General features: G+C 37.0%; 1 pseudogene; it reads left to right on the top strand.

Annotated features, from left to right (window-relative positions):
• The first annotated feature begins 3 nt into the window (after window positions 1–3).
• Window positions 4–27,993, top strand: LOC113334675 (annotated as a pseudogene).
• The last annotated feature ends 4 nt before the right edge of the window (window positions 27,994–27,997 follow it).

Here is a 27,997-nt window from a genome sequence, read left to right as displayed (position 1 = left end):
ACCATGGTTCAATGTTACCGTCATCCCACTGTCAGTGCATTGGATAATTCATACTATCATTTTAACGAACGCCAAATGACATTGAGGAAGGATGTGGAACTAGCTTTTGGAATTGTGAAGAGGAAGTTCGCTATCATTTATGATCCATATTGTGGTTTAAGTCATCGTGAAATGTACAAGACTATGCTCACTTGCATAATTCTACATAACATGGAAATTCAGGAAACCCTTCATGACAAGGAGTGGACTAACTATGAAGATGAAGATTTGAGTCCTGAGATTCAACCAAAAAGAGGCGTGCCTGTAAGAAACTATGGGAAAATGACTAATTACATTCATAACTAGAATCTGTATGACCGATAAAGATAAGATCAGAGAGGGAATCTTTGGGCAAAGTATGGAATAGCCAGTAGGCGTAATTATTAAGTTTTATTTTATGTATAAGTTTAAACTTTTAATTGTTAGTTTGTTTGTAGTTTGTTTATTCAATATTCTGAAAAGACGACGGTACCCAAATACACAACAATATTTTTATTTCAATCTACAAGTCCTCTACCGAATGTGATCGTCTATGGACAAAGAAAAGAAAATACGACAATTTGGTTCACACTTCGTGTGATCGTCTATGGATACGAGATCGAGACAATACGACAACAAGATAACTTGTGTGATTGACTATGAATACAAGATCGAGACAATACAATAAAAATGTGTGATACTTGATAATAGGTTCGGAGATCACCAAACTCTATAGGATCACTATCAAGTATTTCCGAGTTAATGTATGTGTAATTTACTTAATTATAGTAACAATTATAATGCGGAAAAACAACGTAAATGACACCGCAAGATTTTGTTAACGAGGAAAACCGCAAATGCAGAAAAACCCTGGGACCTAATTTAGAATTGAATACTCTCAGAATTAATCCTCTATACAAAATCTAAAACCAACTTCGTATAGGTGAGACCAAGTAGACTCCCGAAGCTACTTAGTTCCCTCAGTATCCCTGTGCCTTCGACTTCTAGAGTCACGCACGTGAACCACAATATTCCTTTGGATTGTATTCCAAAGAGTAAAGGATAGAAATCTGTTTGGTAACCACTCTATTCAAACTGAAAACAAAGTCTCTTCCATTTAATCTAATAAACTCCTTTGTCGGGTAGATCAATATAACCAATAACTATCGAAATAGTTAAGTTTAGATTCACACTCAATTAATATAGATCTCAAATAGAAATATAGAGAATGCCAATCTCACGAAACTAATCAATCAGATCTATTAAAGATATATTGATTTTAGTTGGATCACATCCGCTCAAGGTTTGTGCATAAATATTCACAAGATACGAAAACGAATAAGAAATCTTATTCGTCTTCAAATCTTCTTTTATCTTCAAAACCTACACAACACATCTCGAATCTCTTGTGATCAATTGCACACAAAATGGAGTCTGTTAACAATGGATTATCACAAGATGTGTTTAGATCTACAAACAGTTCTAAAGATCCCAGCGATACTTCGATCTAGTTTGAGTGAATCTTATATCAAAAGAGATGATTCTCAAGCATAAACAAACTAGGTGCAATCAAAGTTTCAACAAACGTTAGTCAATCAATCGAAAAGAAAATCAAAAACTAATAACACTGCAATTATCTAGTTTCCCACCAACGATACTTGTAGATCTTCTTGATCCCGCAGAAGTCTTTAAACGAGCAGTGGTAAGAGATTTCGCCTAATTAGAGTAATTTCCTCTCCGATTAGAAGGCTCCACCAGAAACAACAAGAAATGAAGTTTTCCTGGATTTTAGTTTAGTGCCTCAAAACCTAGCAGCTGACTAATCCAAGAGATTAACTAAATAAAGAGGCACTTAGGATCTAATCATTTACTTTAACATTCAATTAAGAAATATCTTATAAAACTTAAACCAAAAACTATCCCCGCTCTGAAATACATATATGCAATAACTCCTCTCAAATGATACATATACAATAGTCATTTGGTACATAAATAAAACATACGACATAATAAATATAGCCGAAGTTAACCAACTAACGGGCTCAACTCCTCGAAGCTTCTGATACGCAACTTGATCTGTTTTTGAATTTGAAGGTGGGAATGGGTGAGCACATCATCCCTAAAAGGGATTCCCAGTAGGAATAACATTTAAATTTTAAGTAAACATTGGCATGATTTGGAAAACAATCCATGTTTTCCCAAATATTAAAAGACAACCAACACACTAAATAAAACAACATGTATATGGAACTAACTCCTTCTTGCAATACTTATTTCTGTGGTGACATTTACACACCGTAATATTTGGTGACAATTACGCACCAAACAGTTATTTCTGTGGTGACATTTACACAAGGTAATATTGGTGACAATTACACACCTAGATGGTTTGTGGGTGACTGCACACACCCGTAATATTGGTACAATTACATACCTAGATAAAGCCTGAAATATAAATGAAGGAGTGTATCCTATATACCACAGATGAAAATTCTTATTTCCCAAACAATTCATAAAGACAAACCAAGCATTACAGTTCCTTTCCAAAAATGGAAAGATTAAAAGAAATAACAGAACTTTCGTAATTCAAAGTTAAACAATGCATTCCTTTCCAAGCAATGGAAAGTTTAAAAGAGTCAACCTAACTTTTAGAATTTGAATTAAACAATGCATGGAAAGCACAACCATACAATGCATGAGTTTGTTAAATAAAAATCTTTGAAAAAAAAATCAATGGTTACAAAAGAGTTAATGTAAATTCCCACCTCTTTTGATGACAACCACGCCTACCTCGAGATCTACGATTCACTGGTTCATCCTTTGAATCGATCATTGTTAATATTGAAAAAGTGGGGGTCTAACAACCACATCCAATATTTCGCTTTGCAATCTGTATAGGAAAACTCCAATATAATTCCAAGAGAATTAACTAGACAGTCAGACTCAATCAATGGAAATATATCTAAGAGTTGTATCTCAGTTTCTCAAATCAATCTTCAATCGAATAAATAGAAATCTATGAGCCGGATTAATAAGAGAAACAACTTGAACGGTACCAAAGACCAATGTTCAAGGGTCAATCAATTTATATCAACAACCAAAGGTTGGATTATCTAATTGATTGAACTACGCACAACCTGTGATAATTCAATTATATAAACAAATATAATGCGGAAAAAAAAAGCACAGATACCAGAAATCTTGTTAACGAGGAAACCGCAAATGCAGAAAAACCTCGGGACCTAGTCCAAATTTGAACACCACACTGTATTAAGCCGCTACAGACACTAGCCTACTCCAAGTTAACTTCAAACTGGAATGTAGTTGAGACCAAATCAATCTCACACTGACCAAGGTACAATCTTGTTCTTTACGCCTCTGAATCCCAGCAGGACTCTGCGCACTTGATTCTCTTAGACGATCTCACCCACAACTAATAATTGCTACGACCCAAAGTCGAAGACTTGATAAACCAATCTGTCTCACACACAGAAGTCTATTGAATAGATAAATCTGTCTCCCGCAGATAAACCTATGAGTTTTGTTCCTTCTTTTGATAAATCAAGGTGAACAGGAACCAATTGATATACCAGACTTATATTCCCAAAGAACATCCTAGAAATATCAATCACCTCACGATAATCTTAATCGTATGGTAGTGAAACAAGATATTGTGGAATCACAAATGATGCGACGAAGATATTTGTGACTACTTTTTATCTTGCCTATCGGAGATTAAATCTCGAGCAAATCTTAGAGAAGATAGTACTCAATCACGATAGGAAACAACAAGATCAAAACAAGCAACTACAGAGAAAATAGTTGGGTTTGGCTTCACAATCCCAATGAAGTCTTCAAGTCGTTAACGTACAGAGTTTCGTGAAAAACCTAAGGTTAAAGGAGAATCGACTCTAGTCGCAACTAGTATCACACATGAGGTGTGGGGATTAGGCTTCCTAGTTGCTAGAGTTCTCCTTTATATATAGTTTTCAAATCAAGGTTTGATAGCTTTGAAACAAAGCAATCAATATTCACTGTTAGATGATCTACGAGTCAAGCTAAGTTTGGTTGAAACTAAAGCAATATATCTCCATCGTTAGATGGTCATAGCTTGTTACACACAAATGAAATGTACCTTCATTTAGATATGAGTAATTGTACCTAAACATGTACACCTTGTTGTCTCAACAATAGTTAACCGGAGTTAGCCACATGAACACTTTCATATCAACCTTATTCATCTTAGCAACAACTAGTTCAAATGACTCAATTGAAACTAGTTATAGAGTTGTTCAATTGTTTATATTCTTATAGAAGTGTACAAGACACAATTGAAGCAAAATCGATTTTGATTCACTCGAATCAAGTCCTGAACATTATAGCCACGGTTTGCGAAAGATTGCATTCCTTATTATATAAATGTATTAGTTCATGAACAAAACCGATTTTAGAACTTAACCCACTCACGTATGCAAATGGGTACGTACACTAAAGTAGCCGGACTTGGACTGTGTCCGACGGTATGCGAACGGGTACGCATACTATCACACATTCAAAACAACAGTTGAATTAGTACGCGTACGGGTACGCATATAATAGTTCCCGGACTTCAGCTGAGTTCTTCAGTATGCGTACATGTACGCATACCAAGGCTCCTGGACTCTACCCGACCTTCCCAGTACGCATACGGGTATGCATACTATACCGGTCTTGGATCAACATATATGCAAGTGTGCATACTATGTCTATAATCAAATTATGGTTAAGTGTTCTAAACTCTATTTCAATCATTGAAACTTTCTTATAGGATGACAATAGTTGTTTTCACTAACTATTAGCATCAAAGCGATTTTCGAGTTATTGAAATAATCAAGACGAAACATTCTGAGTCTACATCAAATGATTATATCACACAAATCATGTAAGATGTACTTGGAGATTTTCACATGATCATCTTTTGACTTTCGTTAAGAATATAAGATGAACTTGGTTGAAGCAAAAGCTTACCAACACATATCATATAACCAAATACTATATAGTAATACGACTTTTGTCTCAAGAAGGGAGATAAAATAGAAATAGTCTTTATGAGTGGTAGATGAGTTTCAGTATCCACATACCTTTTGTTGATGAAGTTCCACAAGGTCCCCTTAGTAGTTCTTCTTCTTCAATTAATGAACGCCGTGAAGTCTAAAGCTCAACTACACACAATCTATCCTAATCCGAGACATAGCTATAAGTAGACTAGAAATCAAGACTTATATTTTTGATCACTAAACTTGACAAACAAACTTGAGATAGCAACGCTTGCGAGTTCGACCGAGTAGTGCTCTAAAATCTCCCCCTTTATCAATTTTAGTGAAAAAACTATTAATACATATGGACTACAAAATAAATAAAATTTTGTAGCTTCTCATCCAAATGCTTGATTTCCTTGGTTCTTCAACATTACTCAAAATATTCGTCACTTCCAAGTACTCCATGATTCTAAAGGTGGTCAACTCACTATCATAGTTGTTGAAGATCTGTAGCCATAACAATAAGAAAACCATTATTCTCAATTATTGTTATACAGTGTTATAGTATTATTACACAACATTAAAGTTCAATTGTATCACAACTTTGACAACAATACTATGGTGATATGTATCACTCCCCCTTAGTCAATACTTTATCTCACATGAAAACCACTCCCTCTTACATAATGATCCGTAAACCATATGTATTTGTAGTGTGAACTACACATTAATTCTCCCCTTTTTTGTCAATATAAATTGGCAAAAGTACGAAAACTAGTGGGATCCTAATGAAATTTTCATAGAGATACTTCATGACCAACAACATATCAACTTGTTTAGATGCAATCATATAGCCGAAGCTAAATGCATTCATTAAGGAGTTTATAAAGATACAAGAAAATTTCTACAATATTCCACAGCCGTACTCCCCACAAATATTTGTCAATTAAGCACAAGTTAAATTAAGAACTCTACCCCATAAAATGTCATTCCCGAAAGTAACAACAAGAGCGACCTTACTTTCACAAGAAAAAAAAGATTTATTTGGACATTAACAAATCACATAAAACATGAATTTGTATCCAGGAAACTCAATTAAATTAATCACAAGAAAACCCATGATTAATTTAATCAGAACTGCTCAACATAAGAGAACTTACAGAGCCATACATTACTTTCACATAGAAGTGGATCAGGGAAAGATTAATACTGCAGAATATTCAAAGATTAATTCTATATGTCATCAATATTTGCATAATGATACCATAGACTTAATCTTTGCAAATCAAAAGTCCATTCTATTTTCCATCACTATTTGCATAATGACAGAATAAACTTAACTTTTGACACATATGGGACAATCACAGTTCACGGACGCAAACACTCATATCCCATAACAATTTTTGCAATATATAAAACCAATAAAGATAAAAACTGCATAATCATCTTCCGAATAAACTTTAGAATTAAAATATATTGCAAGATGAAAATTGTTGGCAATAGCAATGTGTAATCACGATATAGGCTATTCGAACCCTAGTTATCCTTCTTAAAACACAAGAATAAATTCTCATAAGAAGTTTCCTAGATTTTGTAGAGCTTTCTCGGAGCATCTACTGAGAATTCCTTCTCATTATTGAAGAACTTACTGATTATAGGATCATTTAATTCCTCCATATTTTAGAAATATCAGTTAACTCACTAAGTTCATTTTTCAGTTCACACAGGGTGTTCTTTATCAGAGATAACATGTGTTCATAGTGAGCTAACCTTTTCAAAGAGAACATGATTTGAGTTTTTAAATTATTTCTTTTACTGATGAAATCCTTCACCATATCCCTAAAGTTCTTATCATCTAGACAAATAGACAAAAAACAGTTAGAGTAAGAACCCTTTTCATCATTTGTAGATTTCCCATTCTTCTTTCTTGCGGAATGAATTCCTTCACAAAGATACACATTAACTGCTTCCTATTGCATCTCTTTTTGTGGTACCTCTAGTTACGGGAGCCATGAAACTGTATCTTTCAAAGAGAAGGAAGTGAAGGGAATTTTAATCACAAATGAATATAAATAGAGTATCAGATAACTAAATCCTTAAAAAAAACTTTGAAAAAGTCTTCACGGTTCATGATCCATTATCTATTTTTGATAAGAAAATATTAAATTGAAAATCTTAACTTAAATAATCTTTAACTGCCAAGAGTAAGAATTTGACAACTATTCAAGGCTTGAGAAACCTTGACGCAATCCTCGTATTCTCAAGTTAATAATGAGGATGCAAACATCACTATAATTAAATAGTAATGGAGTGAGAAGAATGCTCACATCTTGTGTCACAAGGTGACTTATCAAGGTTTGTTGCATAAACATATTTCTTACCTCGTCTGACTCTGGTTGTCTTAGACTTCTTCTTGCCTTTAGGAGTTCCCGATTACGCAAAACCAGATTCATTCTTTGCATGTCATGCTGAAGTTTGACAATTCGTTTGTTGTTCCTCTTGAATTTCCAAAATTTACTTTGCACATGATTTGCATTTCCACAAAACATACACTTCAGATATTAATTTTCGTTTTGCATAATTGACTCATGTGTATCACAACTTTTAATATCCTTAGTTCCATAACCGGCCGGAACAAAGGAATTATTTGTGATCACAGTCTGGCGCTTTTGAACCCTAAACCATTTGTGTTTCCAAAAACATTCTAACCAAATAACATTACTGAAATCTTATCAGAGCTTCCAGAGAACCTTTGCAGGTCACACCTAAGAGTATCGATCTCTTTTTCTTTTAAAGATAGGGTCCTGGTGAATTCATCATTAAGACTCAATCTCAAGATTTTTCACATGAAGTGATGATTCAATTTTCTCCAACTTCATTTTTAGTTGAAGATTTTCCTGGTGAATTCTTAATTTTTATCCAAGAATTCAAAAATCTCAGTGTTAAAGTCATATTCTGAATCAGAATTTGAGGTGGTAGAAGTTTCTGCGGCGAGCGCTGAAATTTCTGTGCAGACTTCGGAAGTATGCGGATTGACCAACTGAATTGATTTCCTTTGTATTGAATCATCTGAAGCATCAGAAAGAGAGAGGCATTTCTCAGATCTCTTGCTTCTTCTAACAATATCCTTGATCTTTTGTAAAATCAATGACCTGTTAGGATCAATATGATTTGAACAATATTCATCATCCCAAGACAAGTAAGGAAGAGTACTTGTGTTGGTCACAGCATTACACGCGGAAGTTCTGGCCATGGTGTGATCAAGATCAAGAACTTTTAACTTTCCAATGAGTGAGTTTCTGGAAAGAATATCAAGGTTATTTCCTTCACGATGGCATGCTTCTTATGGTCGTATTTGGATGGCAACGATCCGAAAATTTTCATCACAATGTCCTTTTCAGGAATAGTCATACCCAATGCAAGAGATGCATCAACAATTTCAGACACTTTGTGATTATAGTCATCAAATGAATCTTCATCAGCCATACAAAGGTTTTCTCAATCAGAATTTAGGTTTTGAAGCCTAGCTTCTTTCTCAGAGGAATTTCCTTCGAATACAGTTTCTCCTGAACATTTTGACTACCCTCTCTATGATTATCCCAAGTATAATCATAGCCAGAAAATCATAGGTCATATAAACCAGCTATTTCTAAGATTTTAAAATAACATTCACTGTTAGACTTATTAAAAAACAGACTTCCTAATTTTCAGATTGATGAAAAATCATATTGAAGTTCCCTAACACTATCCATGACATATTTTTAAGAGAAATTTGGATAATTATTTCTTCTAGAAAGTCTCAGGCTATGTTTCTATTACAGGAATAAGGGATACGAACCAAGTTAGATCCTATTGTTTTGTATCAAAAAAAGTGTTTGCAATTATTTAAATGATATTTGAATTCCATTGTACTATTTCAAAGTGAAAGCCATCAATGAAAGCAACAATTATACCCCTTTTTTTTCCTATAGGGTTAACTACATGGTAGTTAGGAAATGATGAGACTAGAGATTTGACTAGGTGTATCTGATTTTTGGTTTCTGAGAGGAAAAGAACTTCAGGCTTTTCCTTACAGATGATATTTTTTAGATGGTTCTAAGTTAAATGGTTTCTACAACTCTGAACATTCCATGCTAGTATTTTCATGTTAACAATATAAAAGAAAATGGTACCTATCGTTTTAAGTCTAATCAAAGCTAAAGAAATTGAGTCTACCTAATTTTGCAATCTAATTATAACAAACTATAAAGAGTAGTACAGAGCCGCTAGACAACATGCCTGCTAGTATAGAGCCATCAATTAATTATCTCTAATTGTTAACTGAATATTCAACAATTTTCTACGATTTTTCGTAATATTTCGTCACTTCAATTTGTGGTTCTTCTCAGCAGAATTTCACGGGTTAGTGATAAATATTCAATGTACGAGCATCTGAGCAGCTCTCGAGTAAGCCCCGACCAAAATGGTGCAAGTGTACTCAGCAATAATGCACAAACGAGCACCTGAATGCACAAACGAGCATTCCAAAACACGAAGGAAAAATGAACCTATGCAAAATAGGAAGAAAATAATAAATAATAAATATTAATCGAGGTTCTGGGAGACTAGGCTCACCGGCTAACCGGTCGTGCCGTGGCAAGTCCCACGCCCAATTTTATATTTTATCATATTTTTATTATTTTTCCCGATCTCATGAAAATCTCTTCATTTGAGCAAATATCCTTCGTTTCATGAAAAAACTCCTTGAATTCATGAAATTTCCTTCAAGTCAAAGAAATAATAAAAATTAGGAAAGGTGTCATGGGACCAAGCTCACTAGCCGGCCGGCCATGCCCTAGCCGTGGCCGGTCCTACACCTCATGGTTCTTTATTATTTTTATTATTTCCCTCATCCCATGAAAATTCCCTGATTTCATGATATTTCCTTAAACCCATAAAAAATAATATAAAATTAGGGAAACTCGTGGGACCAGGCCCTAGCCGGCCGGTCATGCCCTTGCCGGACCCACACGCCCCTTATTTTGTTATTATTAATTTTTATGTTTCCCTCATCTCATGAAAACTCCTTCATTTCAACAAATTCCTTGGTTTCAACAAACTCCTTGATTTTATGATACCTAAAATCATGAAAAATATTGTAAAATTAGGAAAAATACCTTGGGACCAGGCTCTTTGGCCGGACGGCCATGCCTTAGCCATAGCCGGTCCCACACTTCATGATTTCTTCATTTTTTATTATTATTTTCCTTCATCTCATGAAGTTTTCACGGTTTCAGCAAAAATCTCTGATTTCTTCATATTTTCTCAAAATGTTGCTCAAACGCACACCAGAAAATATAAAAATTCTCAGGACTGAGACACTGACACTTTGGTGACGTGAGCACGTTACCTTGACCGACCAAGGTTGGCTCTTTCGCTTGCAAGGATCCGGTCCCATATACTTTTCATGATTTTACCTAATTTGCACAATTGCACGTATTAGGTCCAAAACTCTTCCAAACAACTTGGAACTTCATAAAAATGATCAACATACGATCCCATGACCAACCAAGGCCGGTTTCATGATTCCTTGGTCGGTCTTTCATCTCTTCATAGTTAGGTTTTAACACCTAATGCTGAAATAAGCATTACTTTTCAGCAACAAATGATTAAACCAGCATTTAATCATCCTTTCACCAACTGGTCTTCAAGATACTTTAATATTTTGCTCACCTAAGCATCTGGGCGCTACATAGTCAATTCATCATCCCATGTAGCCGGTCCCTCCTTCATTTCATAAATAATTTTCAATTAATCATCAATTCAGCAATTGATCAAAATTAGGGTTTTGAGTTCAAGGTTCATAATTCCAGATTCAAACACTAAATTTTATGTTGATCCCATGTTCAGCACTCTAATTTATTATACTTGGTTTGGTCGCCAGTATTTTAATTTAATTTTTATTGGGTCATGCTACCAATACTTAATCAAATGAGCAACATTTGCTCAAACGAGAAATATTTGCTCAGACTAAGGAATATTGGTTCAACTATCAATATTCAACAATTCATCAAATGAGCAACATTTGCTCAGATGAACAATATTTGTTCGCACTGATGAATATTGGTGCAACTATCAATATTCAATAATTCATCAAATGAGCAACATTTGCTCAGACAACAAAATATTTGCTCAGTCCATGAATATTGGTTCAACTATCAATATTCAATATTTGCTAAGTCCATGAATACTGGTTCAACTATCAATATTCAATATTTGTTCAGTCCATGAATATTGATTATCAACATTCAACAATTTATCAAACGAGCAATATTTTGTCACCTTAACAACTAACATAATTATACCTCTGTCTCAACAGACATGTTCAATTCATGAGTCTCAGAACATTTTCAAAGCCACGTTCAACTCAGCAACACAAGGACTCATTGTCCCATAAAGTCTACAACTGACTCCACAATCACGAGATGTAATCGTGTCACATGGGGGGATATTAACTAGGGTTTTGGTCTTGCGGTCTACGGTACGTGTGTTCATACACACGATGAGAATGTGGGCAAGTCGTTCAATCAGTTGGAGGAGTTATCAAAGTAGTGGGTGGAAAGTTAACCATGTCTCCGCACGATGAGCAACTGGTTTCAACACTATTTTCACTTCCCTACTCTTTGACTCCAGCAACTGTCACACTTCATTGGATCATGGTGTTTTCAATTCAGCAATATAAAAGGCCTCTGAATCATGATTGAAAAAAAGGACATTCGTCTAGACAAGAATTTCTCGACAAGTTCATACAGACAATTTTTCGTCTACACGAACTCATCGTCTGAGCAATCACTCTCAACTGAGTAAATTCAATCATTCAGAACTTTCTTACGCAGAATACACAACACACCTACAATCTCGATCACCACTGATGTCACACATTTCTTAGCTTCCCTCCTACAGATTAACCCATCCTCTCTTGTGACCGAATTTACTCTGGAACGGCCATTGTCTTGGTTTAGGCCGGAGTCCTACAGATTGATTTCTCGAACTTAAAGCACTCCCTTCTTGCAGTGCATCTGTGTGAGGTTGAGCATTTGCTAGGTTCAAAGAGTCTTCGTACGTTCATCTCCTCAATTCCGTAAAAACCAGCAAATCGTTTTTCTCCATCTACAGATTGGCGACCACAGTGGGAGATCATTCTCTCGGTTGCAATCTCCGAATCACAAAGATGGATGGTCTTAGGTCTGGGTTAGTTATAGGTTCCAACATAAACGATGCTAGCACTAGCAACAATAACAATGAGGATATCCCGGAAACCATTCCGACCTCTAACACTGACGGTGGTGATGTTATTCCTCCCCACGCTAACATGAAAAGTCACCCCATGTTCGGCCGACACCCTGAAGAAGTCAGGGGGAATCCACCACCTACCTTGGATGATTTCATCAAGGTGCGAGAGACTCTTGCAAAGAATCAAACTGACATGGTTGCAACACAGAAGGAGCTATTCAATTATCTCAAGACTCTCGCTGACAAAATGTCAGAGAAGACTCAAGGAAAAGGAAAAGAAAAGGAAGCATCCTCAGATGCTGATCCTGAAGTAGTTCCAATTCATACAGTGGATGACAACGAAGTACGCAAAGCTGCAGACGATCCATCAGCGAAGGAATCATCAAATTTCATTACTCGGGAAGATTTGGAACGCCTCTTGGAGAACCATGGAAAAGACAAGACGTCACATATACATCGTCACCAACCTCCATACCCTGCTGCAACGCAAAGGATTCCTCTTCCAAAAGGTTATACCTCTCCAACCTGTACTTTATATGACAGAACAGGCAATGCTCGGGAGCATGTTTCTCGGTTCCTGGAAGCCTTGGGCGAACATGAGCATAACCATGTTGTTCGCCTCAAAGAATTTTCAAAATTCTTGAAAGGCAGGGCATACACCTGGTACAACAACATCGCACCGGGAACTATCAACAATATGGGAGAAATGATTAACGCCTTCTACATAAAGTACTTCTTTATGTCAGAGCAGGTTACTCTCTCTGATCTTGGAAGAATATTTCACAGGAACAATGAACATACCAATGACTACGTGAAAATATTCAAAGTCCAGGCCTTGGACTGTCATGATCCAAACGTCACGGAGCAGCAACTTGTAGACTTGTGTATCAACGGCATGATCCCGGTCTACAGAACTTTACTGGAAAATCTCCGGTTCCAGACCTTTTCAGAACTTCATGAAGCAACTAAGATGGAGAGAACTAAAGCTACAAAAGCTTAAGAACTACGAGAAACTCGACGTAGCAAATGTTTGATCAAAAAACAGTACATCCTCCAACCTTCCACAAACGTTATTGCAGAAGGGAGCAAACGAAAAGCCGAGCCACAACGCAAGCATACTTTCTCAGCTCCTTCAAAAGCACAAAGGAAGGATAATCAAACTCGGAATGCACAAGCTCCAACCCAGCACGGAAGCTGATCAAGCAGAAGATGACTTCCCTTTTCCCATTTAAGAGGTGATCAAATTGTTAGAAGTATGGATCCAGTATGGTGCAATCAAGTTTCCATATGTCAGGAAAGAACCAACTGAAGAAAAATGGAGAATCCTAGGTACTGTCACCTTCATAGATTCATCAATCTTCCAACAAGTAACTGCAATATTTTGAAGAACATCTTCAAAGAGAAGGTTGATCCACAATATATTTAATTGGGGACTGAAGGAGTAGAATCCTCTCCAAATCAGAACCTTTACACTCACCGAACAACCATTCAAAGAAGCAGTTGATCGAGCGTATCTGTGAATTGCTCTATCTGTCTAAGGTACAGAGGAAAGACATGTTCAACACTGAATTACATTGAGTCAGACACCTGTCCATCCCGGAAATACTCCTTGAACCTTCATCCACGGACAAGGAGATGCACAACTGGGGACTTCTTACCACAGTCCATCTCAAAGGAAATGAATTCAAAAGAATGTTGATCGATTCTGACGCCACCATCAACATCATTCCACTGAAAACCCTCAGAGTCGCAGGCATCACTCGACAAGAAGTTACTCGTGATCCCATCTCTATCAGAGACCTTGAAGGAACGCTCGGAAAAACTTATGGCTACATCACTCTCAAAGTGAAAATAAGTTCAACCTGGGCATAAACCAAGTTTCACATAATCAGGAAGATCCAGGATACGATATGTTCTTCAGACGAGCTTGGATCCATACTGAGAAGATGGCTACTGACAAAGCGCCTTTGGTTGCACATCTCTCCAACGAAGAAATTTCTTATCCAGAAGATTTAACGGACATTCCATCATCAGAGTACTTGGAGGAATTGCAAACTTTGACGAGGTTGAAGCAAGAACCTGCAATAGATGCATAGACATTCATCAAGAAGTTCCTCACTCAGGCAAGTCTCATTCCATGTCTATGTCATGTATTTCCTCACATGCTATCCTACATGGGGACTTAATTCTGCTAGCAACGCTGCAATACGTTATGAATGGTAGCTTCACCACATTAGTATTTTACCAAGTGGTTGAATCTGACGTTTCTCCGAATCAAGCACTGAAACATTCATTACTGATATGATGTCTAAACATGGCAAAGAACACTTTGGGCGTTTCTTCTGCAAGTCCATGTGTTCCACAAAATCAGAAAGCTCTGATGTCTGCACAAGTGTCGAATCCCACTACCGCAACGAAAGGTATGCTGAATTAACAGAAGATACTCTAGGGCCGAGATGATAAAACCCCTAATACATTCGATACTTAAGGAATGTACGCTTCAACGCTCAAGCATCTAAGAAGAATTGTACTCCCAATCAAAGAGTACACCTTCGATAATGGCGCGTCTGGATTCAGCACAAATATCTCGACGATGACACACTGATTCAACACCAGCGCAATCAAAGTATAACTAAATTACAATCGCTAATTCTTCATTATCCCAAGATAAGACTTCTGAAGCAGATGCAACACCATTCATCCATGGATGACAGAAAATCCTTCAACATACACTAGGGACTTGATCTTTTTGGAATTTTCAATCTGATGTGATTCCATGAAACTTCATCAACGGAACCTCTCTACATCACAAGCCTTGCACGACCAAGGAACTTTCTCTCCTCACATCCATAATGGAGACTGCCGCTGTTATCTTCCACAACAACATCGATTCCCTGACAAACCCACTTCACAGTAAAGTCATATTCAGGATAATTTGGGATGAAATCCTAGAACATCTTCATCTTATGAATGCTCAACTTACCAACTAGTTCGTGAATGTAAAAGGCTCACTGGATGAAGGAGAAAAGGTTATATCGGTAATCATGGTTCTATCCTTTATCGGTCTCTGGAGCAACTCCAACCATAGTACCTGCATCAACAAGGATATGTGGAGGAACTCCGTTCATGGTCTCAGCATCAACAAGAATTTCTGGAGAAATGTCAATCGTGATCTAGCATCAACAACGGTCTCAAGAGTAACATCCTCATGACAGGGCTTTATCAATTAACCATTCTCTGAAGTATTGCTCGACGAAGCGAACTTCTCCAAGAACTAATGATTCATATCAAGATGTGTAGACCTGATTACATTCTCACATGAAAGTCTTCCCAAAGCTTGCACGACTGGTGGGCACAATCCAAAGTCTTCTACAAGATGTTCTCATCACCTCTACAAATGAGATACAATACATTTCAGGCCATGGGTTTACAAAAACGTACTAATGGGTGAGGAATGGGCAATGCTTCCTCAAAAAAAGATGTTCGTCTATGTCTCTTCTATAACATATCAAAAGGGAACCTCAATCGGACATACGAGCTGAAAGATATGTCCTTTACCTTCAGGTCTACGAAATGTGAAAAATTTATACGAGATTACAAATTACAAATGTGTACGCTTCGTTGGATGACCTTTACAACTCCAAATTGAGTGATTCTTGTCTCATGAGATAACTAAGTCTCTTAGATTCAAAATTTGGGGTCAAGCATGAAATTCCGACGTCGTATGAGGTTCCTGCAGCATACAACATGCAAGCAGCAATTCTTAGACGGGATTCATAACTTCCACAGTCAATCGATGTCCACCGGGTCTTTCCACTAAGTCTTTCATCAAGGTACCTTCAACTTCGACCACCTAGGTCTTTACATCAATTTTTTGTACCTGGGTCCTCTATCCAAGTCTTGCCAGAAGAAGAGAAAACGAAAAGGAGAGATTTAACAAAATACTGGGGACTGACGGTCCACTGATCATGATGATCAGTTTCACAGTCCAAGACCCGTGGCACCAGACTCTCATGTGCTAATAATTCATCATAAAAGGAATGCTACCACCAGGACATGCAACCATGGTCATTACATCATCTCCTCTTGAAACCAACCTCAGTTATGGTCCCGTGACCAGGGATTCAGAAGTGATGTTTCTACGGCCGACAGAAACAAGATGGCACTGCAAGCACCATGCTCATGTATCAATCAATGGGTATTGTTCTTAAATGAATCAATGACATTAAAATCCTTCACCAACCGTTCCAGACACAAGCGAATGGTCTAAAGACACAACATGAGTGTTTTACAACAAGCTCGTCTGAGATGATTTTACACTGTCACGCACAAAGCAGCAAGCTGAGATAAATAAGTGAAGAATCTAGGGATACGTCATATATCATTCTCTTCGTATGGTTGTCCTCCACAACATATCCAAAATTCATAGCAATTGGAGAAATGAGCAAAAAGATGTGTCCAAAACATTGGACTACATACCAGCTGAAAAATTTCTAGAAGTCTCCTGGAAATTTACTGTTTCGTCAATTTAGGCCCTTAGACGTTCTCAAAAATCGAAAATCTTCTTTCCTAAAGCTTGGAAATTTTCTAAGGATGAAAAACATGAGTAGACCGCGAAAATCCAACATCGGACGAAGATTCTACAACGTTTTTACTGAAAGACCGACTTCTGAATTTTCTGATGACGAATTATGACGAAGTTCTTCGTTCATCCACATCTGAATCAGGATCTACACCATCAACGCAAATCCTGACTTCATCTTCCGCCGATAGTCTCATTTGCTGAAGACGGCAGTGCTTCTACTGATAAGGAACGACTCCGAGATGATCAAGAGACATACAAAGTACCAGCTTTCCAATGTCTCTGAAAGGTTGATTCACCTCGGCATGAATATCTGCAGCAGTCTTCATCTTTAACTTAGATATTTCTGGAGCGTTCGCCGGAAGAGCCAAAAGGGTGGTTGTAACCAGAATTCACCACTATCTGAGGCGAAAAACATGGAGTCATGGATATATCGATAACAAACGCGTAACAAAAATGGCAACAATCCAACTCTTACCTATTTACAATTTCACTAGCTGTAGTGATTATAACGTCAGAATTTCGAAAACTTGCTCGTTCCTTCAAACCTGGAAAGACGAGCAAAGTTCGTTATTCAAAATCATGACTTGATTTTCATAAAACCGTGAACAACCCACGTGAATTTTAACATCCACTGGTTTTTCAAAAAATTGGACAGACGTTCATTCTACAATTGTGAAAACTTACATACAGACATTATTTCACCATGTATAATTGTCTACTTTCAACAGTTGTTCAAAATCAAAACATTGGTTTTACAAAAGTACATATATTTAACGTAAAACTCACGTAAGTTTGAAAAATCATATATATTTGCTCCCTCGCGCGAGCATCTGTCTTTGAAGCGAGAGTATATTTTCAAAGATTTCTGAAAGCTCAAAGATAAAAAAAATTCATGAAATCTCATAAACAAAATTTTATTATTAACAGACGCACGTCTGTTCAAAAAAATTCTCTCGTACGAGCATCCACCTTTGAAACAAGATTTTATTCCACTTTGTGAAATCTCACGTATTTAACAAATAAAAATTTGTTTTTCATGAAAGATCATAGACAAATTTTTATCATTAGACTCAGGTCTATTTTGTTTGTTTTTTAAACTAACGAACGAACGTCCGTGCTAAAACGGATTCCTTTCTTGGGCCCGGATCCGTGAATCCTAAACCGACCAAGGTTCCATCACCAAATCATCAATGCTACACCACTTTACGCTCGTTAGACAATTCTCAATCATGCCATTGGGATCTTCGTTCAAGCCATGGTTCGCTCGTACAATCGAAAATCCGGTAACATCTTATCTTACGACTAAGTTCAATTACTTATTTCGTTTATGACTAGAAAATCACCATCCAGTGCTGACTGAGGAACATGACTGTCCCTCACTAAACAGGGGACTTAATGTAGATGGTGGATTTTCGACAAGGGTTAATTCGTAAAACAATAATTATACATGCTCCTGATCCGGCAATCAGATGAGTATTGAGGCTCATGTCTCTCATTGAAGCATGAAAGCTCATGCCATAAAATCTCTAACTGAGAATGCTGTCTCTCAGAGTATATGAAGATGTGTAGTCTCTCAGCTGAGGCAACGACACATCTCATGAATGCTGAGCAATTTCAGTAATTGTTTATATATAGGATCGAAAGATTGGACGAATCCTAGACAGCATGCCTGCTAGTATAGAGCAATAACGTCTTCAGGATGCAACAAGGTTTTCCCTGACTATATAAGAGAAATATGACGTTTCAACAATATCATATCTCTCAATTCTCAGATAATTAATGCTCCTAGACAACATGCCTTCTAGTATGGAGCCATCAATTAATTATCTTTAATCGTTAACTGAATATTCAACAATATTCTACGATTTTTCGTAATATTTCGTCACTTCAATTTGTGGTTCTTCCCAGCAGAATTCCACGGGTTAGTGATAAATATTCAATGTACGGGCATCTGAGCAGCTCTCGAGTAAGCCCCGACCAAAATGGTGCAAGTGTACTCAGCAATAATGCACAAACGAGCATTCCAAAACATGAAGGAACGATGAACCTATGCAAAATAGGAAGAAAATAATAAATAATAGGTATTAATCGAGGCGCTGGGAGACTGGGCCCACCGGCCGACCGGTCGTGTCGTGGCCAGTCCCACGCCCAATTTTATATCTTATCATATTTTTATTATTTTCCCTGATCTCATGAAAATCTCTTCATTTGAGCAAATATCGTTCGTTTCATGAAAAAACTCCTTGAATTCATGAAATTTCCCTCAAGTCAAACAAATAATAAAAATTAGGAAGGTGTCATGGGACCAAGCTCACTAGCCGGCCGTGGCCGGTCCTACACCTCATGGTTCCTTATTATTTCCCTCATCCCATGAAAATTCCCTGATTCCATATTTCCCTAAACCCATGAAAAATAATATAAAATTAGGGAAACTCGTGGGACCGGGCCGTAGCCGGCCGGTCATGCCCTAGCCAGTCCCACACGCCCCTTATTTTGTCATTATTATTTTTTATGTTTCCCTCATCTCATGAAAACTCCTTGATTGCAACAAATTCATTGGTTTCAACAAACTCCTTGATTTTATGATATTTCCCTAAAATCATGAAAAATATTGTAAAATTAGGAAAAATACCCTGGGACCGGGCTCTTTGGTCGCTCGGCCGTGCCTTAGCCATAGCCGGCCCCACACTTCATGATTCTTTCATTTTTTTATTATTATTTTCCTTCATCTCATGAAGTTTTCACGGTTTCAGCAAAAATCTCTGATTTCTTCATATATTCTCAAAATGTTGCTCAAACGCACACCAGAAAATATCAAAATTCTCAGGACTGAGACGTGGACACTTTGGTGACATGAGCACGTTACCTTGACCGACCAAGGTTGGCTCTTTCGCTTGCAAGGAGCCGGTCCCATATACTTTTCATGATTTGACCTAATTTGCATAATTGCACGTATTAGGTCCAAAACTCTTCCAAACAACTTGGAACTTCATAAAAATGATCAACATACGATCCCATGACCATGATTCCTTGTACGGTCTTTCATCTCTTCATAGTTAGGTTTTAACACCTAATGCTGAAATAAGCATTATTTTTCAGCTACAAATGATTAAACCAGCATTTAACCATCCTTTCACCAACTGGTCTTCAAGAGACTTTAATATTTTGCTCACCTTAGCATACGGTCGCTACATAATCGATTCATCATCCCATGTAGCCGGTCTCTCCTTCATTTCATAAATGATTTTCAATTAATCATCAATTCAGCAATTGATCAAAATTAGGGTTTTGAGTTCAAGGTTCATAATTCCAGATTCAAACACTAAATTTTATGTTGATCCCATGATCAACACTCTAATTAATTATACTTGGTTTGGTCGCCAGTATTTTAATTTAATTTTTATTTGATCATGCTACCAATACTTCGTCAAATGAGTAACATTTGCTCAGACTAAGGAATATTGGTTCAACTATCAATATTCAACAATTCATCAAATGAGCAACATTTGCTCAGATGAGCAATATTTTTTCGCACTGATGAATATTGGTTCAACTATCAATATTCAATAATTCATCAAATGAGCAACATTTGCTTAGACGAGCAATATTTGGTCAGTCCATGAATATTGGTTCAATTATCAATATTCAATATTTGCTCAGTCCATGAATACTGGTTCAACTATCAATATTCAATATTTGTTCAGTCCATGAATATTAATTATCAACATTCAACAATTTATCAAACGAGCAATATTTTGTCACCTTAACAACCAACATAATTATACCTCTGTCTCAACAGACATGTTCAATTCATGAGTCTCAGAACATTTGCAAAGCCACGTTCAACTCAGCAACACAAGGACTCATCGTCCCATAAAGTCAACAACTGACTCCACAATCACGAGATGTCAATCGTGTCACATGGGGTGATATTAACTAGGGTTTTGGTCTTGCGATCTACGGCACGTGTGTTCATACACACGATGAGAATGTGGGCAAGTCGTGCAATCAGTTGGAGGAGTTAGCAAAGTAGTGGGTGGAAAGTTAACCAAGTCTCCGCACGATGAGCAACTGGTTTCAACACGATTTTCACTTCCCCACTCTTTGACTCCAGCAACTGTCACACTTCATGGGATCATGGTTTTTTCAATTCAGCAATATAAAAGGCCTCTGAATCATGATTGAAAAAAAGGACATTCGTCTAGACAGGAATTTCTCGACAAGTTCATACAGACAATCTTTCGTCTACACGAACTCATCGTCTGAGCAATCACTCTCAACTAAGTAAATTCAATCATTCAGAACTTTCTTACGCAGAATACACAACACACCTACAATCTCGATCACCACTGATCTCACACATTTCTCAGCTTCCATCCCACAGATCAACCCATCCTCTCTTGTGACCGAATCGACTCTGGAACGACCATTGTCTTGGTTTAGGCCGGAGTCCTACAGATTGATCTCTCGAACTTAAAGCACTCCCTTCTTGCAGTGTGTTTGTGTGAGGTTGAGCATTTGCTAGGTTCAAGGAGTCTCCGCACGGTCATCTCTTCAATTCCGTAAAAACCAACAAATCGTTTTCCCCATATACACACATTACCAAAAGGATATCATGGTCCATTTAATGATATCCAATAGAAATCTTCTTTAGAGAGAAACAAAATAATGAAGACGTTAGAATATACTTTTCTTATCTGAAAACCCACATTTTCTCCCCAAAAATTACTAAGAGCTTCCGTAACTTCCCATGACTTCAGGATATCAATAGACAAAAGTCTAGCTAGAATACTGTGCTTAATACCAAAATCTCTAATGAACTCATGTGGTGTGGGTAATAACCCTGAGTTGCCATTGTTGGCAAAACGGAGAGCTAAGGATAAACCACTAAGATGCCTATAAAAATTAAAATAACCCCCCATCGTAGTAGCTAGAAAAGAAGAGATTATCAGAGAAGATGAGCTTAAGGGACAAAAAGGTACGATATATAAAGCTTTTAGGAGAAAAGGACATCAAAGATATATCAGACCCGTGAATGTTTCCAAAAACTAAAAGAATTATATCCAATTGTTTAACCAATCCATAATCGACAACCTGCTAAAATTCAAATTTAAACAAAAGTATAAGGTACAAATAAAGGTACGTATCAAAGATATTTCGACTATATTAGATTTTGGGGATGTAACAACCTAGGATCAGAAAAACAGCAAAGAAAGACAGATATGAGATAGCCATTACTTGGTTCGCCTTGGGTAGAGGGTTGCTAGGTAGAATTGAAGGTTAACTTTTTCTACGAAGGATGAAAAAGGTTATTATTCTTATGTGCACGGAAAAAGAAGCATACCAGCTCAGATATTTTTGTAATATTATACTTTGGTCAAATTAGTCAAACCACTATCCTAATACATTAGTTAAATCCTTTTAAGTGTTATTAATATTCACAGGCGTGTATCGGTGTCCAACGGAGAAGTCATTAGATTACATTGGAAATGCCAGGATCCTAAAGAAGAAAGAAGATGGAAGAAAGAAGATGGAAGAAAGAAGATGAGAAGTCTTCATCTTCTTTTATACAAGGTGCCATTGTAGTACGGTGGTAAAGTCACTGGATGATGATACCAGTGACCTGAGTTCGAAACTCGCCAGCATCAAATATTTTGAATGTTTGGCTTGTGATTCAGAAGCCTCCCTTCATCCAGATCAGGAAAAATGGTTAGCCTATTGTAATGTGAGCAAGGAGGAGAAATATAAATTGGATGCTAGTGCTAAGACAAGGATTCAAGTTAAGATGGAGCAAGGAATACCTCTAGATGCCCTTATCTATTGCAGTGAGATGCCTTTAGGCTTTGATTATGAGTATTGTTTTGAGGAGAGAGGCACGATATCAGAGGAAAAGAAGGAAAAGTCATTATGAAGAAGCAGAAATGGAAGAAGCTAAAGAAAAAAAAAGGGTACTAGAAGCATCGACTAGAACTAAGGACTTAGTTTAATGAAGTTGAAAATGATGTTATGAAGTTAATATTATCCCAGGCATTTGTTAGTGTTATTAGTGTTTTATGTGTTGATGTGTTAGGAAGGTACTCTCTTTAAAGTTGTTACCTATGTTTGTTCTATGAATCTCTATGAAGTATGCTTCACTTTGTATTATCCTTAAATCTTTGTTTATGTCTTCTAGTTATGAATTCTAATTCTTCACGCGAATTGAGATGCCTTCAAAGTTCCTCATTTAGCTACTTTCTCCTCTATCTTCTAAAGTCCTACCTCGAAAAGAAAACTAGATCAACATCTCCGAATCGAAACTCTAAAGACCATAAGTTAGACTAGAGAACCAAGAGAAGCCAGAGAAATAGATCATAAGAGCATCTCTAATGCTAGGGGTGAAGGTTCTATGAATACCTTTTTGTTGTGGGTCATTCTTATGTGGCTAAAAAAAATTAAAATTATACTTTCTACCTAAAATTTCATCTTCAATGTAAAGGTATTATTACCCTAGAACTTAGAGTAAAATTAATTTTGGAATAAATAAATTAACGATGGGTCATGGAGAAGGTAAATATATGACTTTCTCCTTTACCATTTCCTATGAGACGGTAGCCATGTCATGCTTTCATCTTTACCTTGACCTTGGCATTGGAGATAAACTTTTGGTCGGAAAAGTGTTAAATCTTAGGTGTCATGTCTTTTTAAAACCTTCACCCCTAACATTGGAGATGCTCTAAGGAAAAAGTAAATAAACATTAAAATGTCATATAAACACGATGCAATATGGTAGATATGAAAGTTGATGCAGCACCCAAAATCAGTTTGTTATGAAAAAAATGACCGTAGATGCATTATGGTAGATTTTGTAAAAATGGTAAAGCAACCCAAAAACATTACATTTGAAGAAATAGTATTATAGTCAAAAATCACCATTAAGACCTGTCAGAAGATGAAAGGAGGAAGAGATAATCCTACTGCAGAAACCCTCATTCCAAAATCAGAAACGAAGTTCGATAATATATTAAAATGGATACTAATTTCAACCCTCGCCTATCCGTTACCCACCATTCCATCACCCATTCCAAACTAAGGATTTAGACACAAGTAAAAGGGATTACTCACTTGCCGTTTGCATTTGCAGGAAGAATTCGTGAAGAAAATTTTGTAGAGAAAGAGCCGTGACCCAAAATATTAAACATAGTCTGCGCAGATGAATGAAAGTGGACCCTTTATAACATAGATACGCAAAGGACGCAAAACAACCCAACAAGTGTTGGATGGATCCCACTGCAATCGGTTCTTCCGGGTTAAACCCACACACTTTTTCACTGGATTATTTCATTCACCTTTTTCATTTTCTATCTCTATCCACACTCCACAGCCCAAAACCCCAAGATCATCTCATAAACCCTAGAGTTCCTAACATCTCTCTCCTTTCCTAATTTCTTCTTTAAAAGAGAAGATTCATTGTTCATTCATGGAGTATTTCAGTTTTCTACCTGAAGAGATCAACATTTGAGATATTGACTCAGACTACCAACTGAATTAGCTCTTCAATGTAAATCAGTTTGCACAACTTAGGATCATCTTGTTTCTCAATCTCGAGGATGACGCTATTACATCATCATCTTAATCATGCTGAGGATTCTGGTAAGGGTTTTGTCGCTAAAACTTGGAATTATAAAAATGAAAAATTCTGCTATTTTGAATAAAATGGGAATCATGAGTCAGCACCCATTGAGAGAATTAGAAGGATTAACTTTACCCCTCCGTTTAAGGGATATCTCTCTGTTGGTTCGTGTAATGGTTTATTATGTTTTGCTCAGCACCTTCTGCTTCTACAAATGAGTACATTTTATTATGCTTCCATAAACTAAGATTTATGATACTGATCAGTATATTTTTGTTGGACATGCGGGTTTGCTTTTGTTTCTGAGTACAAAGTTGTTGGAATATGTATGTCGATGAAGCTCCACTTTAAGGAAGTCTGTATATACACTCTCGGCAGTGGCAATGGATGAGGAAACCTTGGTAAGCTCGGACAAGGTATCTTTGCCAATGGAGCTCTTCACTGGATGGGCGTTGAGTTAGAAATGATCGCGACCTTTGATTTGGCCAAGGAAATGTTTAGCGAACACCTTTGATTTGATCATGACCTATTGAACTTGTTGTAGAAGGAGGTTATGATGCATGTCTAGGAATGATGATCATGACATGAAAGAGTGAGAAGATAATCAGTGGGTTGGAGTAAGGAGTTTAGGGTTGAAAAAGGCAGATTATTAGTTGCAAGGGGTGGCAGCGTTTTAAAGTTACATTGGTAACTATCTCTACATCTAAGACACAAAAGCTTCAACCTCGAAATGACTTGTGGATTTTAAGGAACAAGGGAGGCAGTTGAAATTTTGTAGACCAAAAGCCACGGTTAGCCTTTCATCGACCAAATGTAAGAGGATGAGATTCTGGATGCCTATAAACTGGTCATGTTAGTTCTGTCTTTATATCATCTTTTCAACTTTATGCTAATGTGTTATTTAAGGTTAAGCTACATTGCTTTGTTAAATCTGCATTTTGTGTAGTGTTTTGAGATTGCAATAACACATGTCGTGCTACTTGTACTTTCACAGAAAATGTTTGTTAGAGTAGTACTGCACTAAAGTTTGTCATCATTCATCTCTAAATTTTACAAGAAGAGTATGTACCTTGCAGACTACTACTGTGATAGAGAACAATAATTTTGTTTGCAGACTATTAGGTACCATGCGCATTTCATGCCTACTTCCACAGTTGTATCGTTTTTCCAATTGCTTAACTTTGACTCATTTAGATCCAATTTGCATCTTTAGCCACCACTTGTTTATCTGCATTTCTGTTTCTTCCAAAACGACTAGCTGCTTAGTTGATCTTACTAGTTCCTCCATAACTTCATCGAATGATGTGTTGTTAAACAATACTCACTTGGATCCCATTTCCACTTCATATCCTTGTGTCTATATGCTTTGAAATCCCTAGTTGTTATGAAAAGATTATACATGGTGAGAATTGAGATTTCTTCCTAGCATCTGCCTCTTGTAAATTCATCTTTGAATGGTTTACCAAGATTTAAATTCAGAAATTTGGTCATTTAATGAAACATGTGACCAGATGTAGCAGCTAATATATTGTTGATTGATAAATGTAGTCATTAACTGTCCTAGCTGTAAGAGTATCTACCGAATTGATGGATTATATACCCTGCTCTTGTAGTTCCACTTTGAGTAAATATTCATGAACAAGAGGTGCTATTTACTCCCTGCTTCTATTAAACACAACTCTTTTTGGGTCCCTTACATAAGCACTTCCAATGAGGTCTCGACCATTTGCATGGGTTTTCCTGTACGTTCTGTTCTTAACTCTTAGTGACTGATATTCAGATGATAGTTAAGACGCCAAGGCTGATGCCTAAATGGTCAGATAGCCTTGTTGCTGCAACTAGATTAGAGGTATATTTCTTTCTCTCCTCTATTTCTGTCTAGAATAAAGTTTCGGTTGAAGCATAGATGGTAAAAGAACACTCTGGGGGATAAGATATTCTTTTCTTTTCCCCCGTCACATTTTCATTGTCAAACACCTATAAGAGGATCAACAATAGTATGCTGCACTGCTTGTTAAAGCACTTTATGCATGGCAGTGGAATTGCTATATCTAGAATTTAGCATGTATTACTAATGAAAATGGTTTGTGGTAGATGCGTGTACCGATTGCCATATATTGGTTTGACTTTTAAAACCTGCGTTGGAAGTTATCACCGTGTGAATATAGGTGGTTGTAGTTTTGTGGGTTTCAAACCCCTATAATATGAACACTTTTGCGAGTATGGTATTTTTTTTTTTTTTGCTATGAATATATTATGGTTTCAAACCCTTATCCCTTGTTATGAAAAACAGCTATTGGGTTCATAGTCGTATTTCTGAAATATGGTATATTTTTTTGCTCACTGGGAGCAGTTAGTGGGTTGAGTATTTGTGGTTGCATATTTGTAAGAAATTGATTAGCTGTCAGCATTCAGTACTACTAACTCTTTTAAGAAAGTATTATCCCGTGTGATCATCCCGTGATCTTCTTTAGGCTCAGAACTACTGTGTTAAGTTGGCCAGGTTCAAGTTGCACCTGCTTTCTCGTTTCTAGGTTGCACAGTTTTAAGACCTGCATCTTTGTTTTCACATGAATGCTTTTATTCCCATTGCTTGTCTCTTGTCTGGTGACACTAGGAGATGTCATTTCAGTTCTATCTGCACTGCACAGTGCACAATTCATTATCTTATACTTGGCGTATTGGTTTAATATTGCAGAACCTGCTGGATGTACAGGAGGATTAGGAACAAACCATGCCTAAAGTCTAGGTGCTGTTGTGGTGTACCTGACCCCAATGACTTGAATTTATGATGTTGGGATGAAAAGGAAAGGAGTTGATGAGTTCTCCTTCTGTGTCCACTTGGTGAGTTGGGAGAAGGAAAATGTTTGCGGTGAGGGTTTGAAGGCTTCCCGTATTGCCTGCAACGAATACATGACCAAGTTTGCTGGGAAGGATGCTTTCCTTTTGAGAGTCAGGGTGCATCCTATCCATGTCTTGCGTATCAACAATATACTTTCATGTGATGGAGCTGATAACTCTAGACTGGTAAGAGAGGAGCATCCAGTAAACCCCTGGGCACCTGTGCCAGAGTTAGCATCGGTCAAGTCCTACTATCTGTCCGTGGTAAGGGTACAACCATGCTCAGGAGGCCCTTCATCGTTCCAAGTTCAAGTTCTCTGGATGCTAAAGGATCGTTGGGAGCAGGAAGCGGTATGATTTCTACTAATAAGACATCTAGTTTATTAGATAAAATGTAAACAAAGGGAAAAAACAAACTCCCTTCAGTCTTCAGTAGATTTCTAATTTGTAACTGTTCGACCGTTCATACATCTTTATTCTAGGATTAGTTTGTATTTTCTCAGATAAAATCCCCCTAATGTCAGAGGTCTTCTGTTTTTCCTGAAGTTAAGATCTCATTCACTGGCCGTTTTTTTATCGTATTCCCTAGGGGATTCACAAAATTCAGCTGTACCGACTATATGAAGGGTTTCTTTCTTCATGTCCAGTAAATAG

The sequence above is a fragment of the Papaver somniferum genome, unplaced genomic scaffold, assembly GCF_003573695.1.
Source record: "Papaver somniferum cultivar HN1 unplaced genomic scaffold, ASM357369v1 unplaced-scaffold_137, whole genome shotgun sequence".
Classification (NCBI taxonomy): Eukaryota; Viridiplantae; Streptophyta; class Magnoliopsida; order Ranunculales; family Papaveraceae; genus Papaver; species Papaver somniferum.
This window is presented reverse-complemented; position numbering and strand designations above follow the sequence as displayed.